The 5000-nt window shown below is 45.0% G+C and overlaps 1 protein-coding gene across 2 annotated transcripts in view; it reads right to left on the bottom strand.

The window, feature by feature from the left end:
* The window catches only part of Cdk12 (Cyclin-dependent kinase 12), a 23339-nt gene that overhangs the window by 17483 nt on the left and 856 nt on the right, over positions 1–5000 (bottom strand). The gene's annotated exons all lie outside the window — the stretch shown is intronic.

Below are 5000 nucleotides of genomic sequence, written 5' to 3'. Positions count from 1 at the left end.
AGAATGAGTGTGACTTTGAGTGAATGTAACTGAGTGTGTTATTATGAATGTGTGTATATGTGCAAATCAGTGAGTATGAATGAGTGAATATGACTTTCTTTTGACTTTGGCAAGTTTATTGAGACATGAGTGATTGTGACAATGAGAGTGGGCATGAGTATGTGTGTATGAGTGTGTGCAATTGTGAGTATGAATGTATGTGTGTATGAGCATGTGGGATAAGTATATGTGTATGACTGTGTGCAAGTGAGAGTACAAATGTATGTGTGAGTGTGGGGTAAGTGCAAGTGTGTGCATATGAGTGTGTGTGAGTATGAGTACAAATGTACGAGTGTGCATATGAGTGTGTGTGAGTATGAGTACAAATGTACGAGTGTACATATGAGTGTGCATACAAGCGAATGTGCTTATAAATGTATGTGTGTACAAGAGTGTGAGCGTACAAGTGTTTGTGTATGCATACAAGTGTGTATGCACATACCAGAAACTGATTGAGTCAGTGAGTGTGTGTAAATGATCGAGAGAGTGAGTGTGTGTATGTGTTAGTGTGTGTGTGCATGTGTGTGTGCATGTGTGTATGAGTGTGAAAGTGCGCGTGCATGTGTGCAAGTGCGTGTATGTGTGTGCAAGAGTGTGTATGTGTGCAGAGTGTGTGTGTGTGCGCGTGTGTGTGTGTGTGTGTATGTGTGTGTGTGTGTGTGTGTGTGTGTGTGTGTGTGCGCATGTGTGTGCCTGTATGCGTGTGTATGTGTGTGCAAGAGCGTGTGTATGTGTGTGCAAGAGTGTGTGTATGTGTGTGCAAGAGTGTCTGTATGTGTGTGCAAGTGTGTGTGTATGTGTGTGCAAGTGTGTGTGTATGTGTGTGCAAGTGTGTGTGTATGTGTGTGCAAGTGTGTGTGTATGTGTGTGCAAGTGTGTGTGTATGTGTGTGCAAGTGTGTGTGTATGTGTGTGCAAGTGTGTGTGTATGTGTGTGCAAGTGTGTGTGTATGTGTGTGCAAGTGTGTGTGTATGTGTGTGCAAGTGTGTGTGTATGTGTGCAAGTGTGTGTGTGTATGTGTGTGCAAGTGTGTGTGCAAGTGTGTGCAAGTGTGTGTGTATGTGTGTGCAAGTGTGTGTGTGTGTGTGTGTGTGTGTGTGTGTGTGTGTGTGTGTGTGTGTGTGTGTGTGTGTGTGTGTGTGTGTGTGTGTGTGTGTGTGTGTGTGTGCAAGTGTGTGTGTGTGTGTGTGTGTGTGTGTGTGTGCAAGTGTGTGTGTGTGTGCAAGTGTGTGTGTGTGTGCAAGTGTGTGTGTGTGTGCAAGTGTGTGCAAGTGTGTGTGTGTGTGTGTGTGTGTGTGTGTGTGTGTGTGTGTGTGTGTGTGTGTGTGTGTGTGTGTGTGTGAAAGTGTTTGTGTGTGTGCAAGTGTGTGTGTGTGTGTGTGCAAGTGTGTGTGTGTGCAAGTGTGTGTGTGTGTGCAAGTGTGTGCAAGTGTGTGTGTGTGTGCAAGTGTGCAAGTGTGTGTGTGTGTGCAAGTGTGTGTGTGTGTGTGTGTGTGTGTGTGCAAGTGTGTGTGTGTGTGTGTGTGTGTGTGTGTGTGTGTGTGTGTGTGTGTGTGTGTGTGTGTGTGTGTTTGTATATGTGTGTGTGTTTGTATATGTGTGTGTGTGTGTGTGTGTGTGTGTGTGTGTGTGTGTGTGTGTGTGTGTGTGTGTGTGTGTGTGTGTGCAAGAGTATATGTGTGTGTGCAAGAGTATATGTGTGTGTGCGATGTGTATGTGTGCATGAGTGTGTGCAAGTATGTGTATGTGTGCAAGTGTGTGTGCAAGTACGTGTATGTGTGCAAGTACGTGTGCAAGTATGTGTATGTGTACAAGTATGTGTATGTGTGTGCAAGTACGTGTATGTGTGTGCAGGTGTGTGCAAGTGTGTGCAAGTGTGTGCAAGTGTGTGTGTGTGTGTGTGTGTGTGTGTGTGTGTGTGTGTGTGTGTGTGTGTATGTGTGTGTGTGTGTGTGTGTGTATGTGTGTGTGTATGTGTGTGTGTATGTGTGTGTGTATGTGTGTGTGTATGTGTGTGTATGTGTGTATGTGTGTGTATGTGTGTGCACAAGAGTGTATGTGTGTGTGTGTGTGCATGTGTGTGCAAGAGTGTGTATGTGTGTGCAAGAGTGTGTATGTGTGTGTGCAAGTGGGTATGTGTGCAAGATTGTGTATGTGTGTGGAAGAGTGTGTATGTGTGTGGAAGAGTGTGTATGTGTGTGGAAGAGTGTGTATGTGTGTGCAAGAGTGTGTATGTGTGTGCAAGAGTGTGTATGTGTGTGCAAGAGTGTGTATGTGTGTGCAAGAGTGTGTATGTGTGTGCAAGAGTGTGTATGTGTGTGCAAGAGTGTGTATGTGTGTGCAAGAGTGTGTATGTGTGTGCAAGAGTGTGTATGTGTGAGTGTAAGTGTGTGTGTGTGTGTGTAAGTGTGTGTGTGTGTGTGTAAGTGAGTGTGTGTGTGTGTAAGTGAGTGTGTGTGTGTGTGTAAGTGAGTGTGTGTAAGTGAGTGCGTGTAAGTGAGTGTGTGTAAGTGAGCGTATGTATGTGTGTAAGTGAGTGTATGTGTAAGTGTGTGTGTGTGTGTAAGCGTGTGTGTGTGTGTGTGTGTGTGTGTGTGTGTGTGTGTGTGTGTGTGTGTGTGTGTGTGTGTGAGTATGTGTGTGTGTGTATGTGTGTGTGTGTGAGTATGTGTGTGTGTGTGAGTATGTGTGTGTGTGTGCGTATGTATGTGTGTGAGTATGTGTGTGTATGAGTATGTGTGTGCATGAGTATGTGTGTGTGTGAGTATGTGAGTGTGGGTGAGCATGTGTGTGTGTGTGTGTGTGTGAGTATGTGTGTGTGTGAGTATGTGTGTGTGTGTGTATGTGTGTGTGTGTGAGTATGTGTGTGAGTGTGAGTATGTGTGTGAGTGTGAGTATGTGTGTGAGTGTGAGTGTGAGAAGGTGTGTGCGTGAGTATGTGTGTGTGTGTGTGTGAGTATGTGTGTGAGTGTGAGTATGCGTGTGTGTGAGTATATGTGTGTGTGTGAGTATGTATGTGTGTATGTGTGTGTGAGTGTGAGTATGTATGTGTGTGTGTGTGTGTGTGAGTGTGTGTGTGTGTGTGAGTATGTGTGTGTGTGTGAGTATGTGTGTGTGTGTGCGTATGTATGTGTGTGTGAGTATGTGTGTGTATGAGTATGTGTGTGTGTGTGAGTATGTGTGTTTGTGTGTGTGAGTATGTGTGTGTGTGTGAATATGTGTGTGTGTGTGTGAGTATGTGTGTGTGTGAGTATGTGTGTGTGTGAGTGTGTGTGTGTGTGAGCATGTGTGTGTGTGTGAGTATGTGTGTGTATGTGTGTGTGAGTGTGTGTGTGTGTGTGAGTATGTGTGTGTGTGAGTATGTGTGTGTGTGAGTATGTGTGTGAGTATGTGTGTGTGAGTATGTGTGTGTGAGTATGTGTGTGTGAATATGTGTGTGTGAGTATATGTGTGTGAGCATGTGTGTGTGAGTATGTGTGTGTGAGTATGTGTGTGTGAGTATGTGTGTGAGTATGTGTGTGTGAGTATGTGTGTGTGAGTATGTGTGTGTGAGTATGTGTGTGTGAGTATGAGTGAGTGTGTCTGTGAGTGAGTGAGTGTGTCTGTGAGTGAGTGAGTGTGTCTGTGAGTGAGTGAGTGAGTGAGTGTGTCTGTGAGAAAGTGAGTGTGTCTGCGTGAGTGTGTCTGAGTGAGTGAGTGAGTGAGTGAGTGAGTGAGTGAGTGAGTGAGTGAGTGAGTGAGTGAGTGAGTGAGTGAGTGAGTGAGTGAGTGAGTGAACGAGCGTGTGAGTGAGTGAGCATGTTAGTGTGTGAGTGAGTGCCAATGAGTGTACCAGTGTGTGTGCCAGTGTGTATGAATCTGCTTGTGCACGAGTGTTGGAGTGTGTACACGAGCGTAAGTGTATGAGTGTGAGCGCACGAGCATAAGTGTACGAGTGTGAGCGCACGAGCGTGAGTGTACGAGTGTGAGCGCACAAGCATGAGTGTACGAGTGTGAGCACACATGCATGCACGCATGTGCGTGTGTTAGTGTTAGTGTTAGTGTGTGGGTATGTGCGTGCGTGTGTGTGTGTGTGTGTGTGTGTGTGTGTGTGTTAGTGTGCGTGTGTGTGTGTGTTAGTGTGCGTGTGTGTGTGTGTTTGTATATGTGTGTGTTTGTGTGTGTGTGTTTGTGTGTGCGTGTTAGTGTGTGAGTGTGCGTGTGTTAGTGTGTGTGTGTTAGTGTGTGTGGGTATGTGCGTGTGTGTGTTAGTGTGTGTGTGTGTGTGTGTGTGTGTTAGTGTGCGTGTGTGTGTGTGTTAGTGTGCGTGTGTGTGTGTGTTAGTGTGCGTGTGTTAGTGTGTGTGTTAGTGTGCGTGTGTTAGTGTGAGTGTTAGTGTGTGTGTGCTTGTTAGTGTGTGAGTGCGTGTTTGTTAGTGTGCATGTTAGTGGGTGTGTGCGTGTTAGTGGGTGTGTGCGTGTTTGTTAGTGTGTGTGTGCGTGTTTGTTAGTGTTTGTGTACGTGTTTGTTAGTGTGTGTGCGTGTTAGTGTGTGTGCATGTTAGTGTGTGTGCGTGTTTGTTAGTGTGTGTGTGCGTGTTTGTTAGTGTGTGTGTGTGTGTGTTTGTTAGTGTGTGTGTGAGCGTGTTTGTTAGTGTGTGTGTGCGTGTTTGTTAGTGTGTGTGTGTGTGTGTGTTAGTGTGTGTGTGTGTGCGTGCACGCACACGTGCACACGCACAGTATTCGCTGCATTTTGTCTGTGTATTTGTGTAAGTGTACATGTTAATGAATATATATGTATATTTGTGTATGTGTGTATACATATGTATGCAACTAAGTGTGCTTGTGTGTGTGTGTAGGTGTGTTCAGTGTAAGCAAATGTATACGACGAATAAAATGTAAATGTTAATGCACATACAAATATACAAGTACATATGTATACACAAACAAAACACGTACTTGTACATTAAAGTATTTACATAA

Source organism: Penaeus vannamei, chromosome 9 (assembly GCF_042767895.1).
Source record: "Penaeus vannamei isolate JL-2024 chromosome 9, ASM4276789v1, whole genome shotgun sequence".
Classification (NCBI taxonomy): Eukaryota; Metazoa; Arthropoda; class Malacostraca; order Decapoda; family Penaeidae; genus Penaeus; species Penaeus vannamei.
The sequence above is the reverse complement of the archived record's forward strand: the minus strand, read 5'-3'. Positions and strand labels throughout refer to the sequence as shown.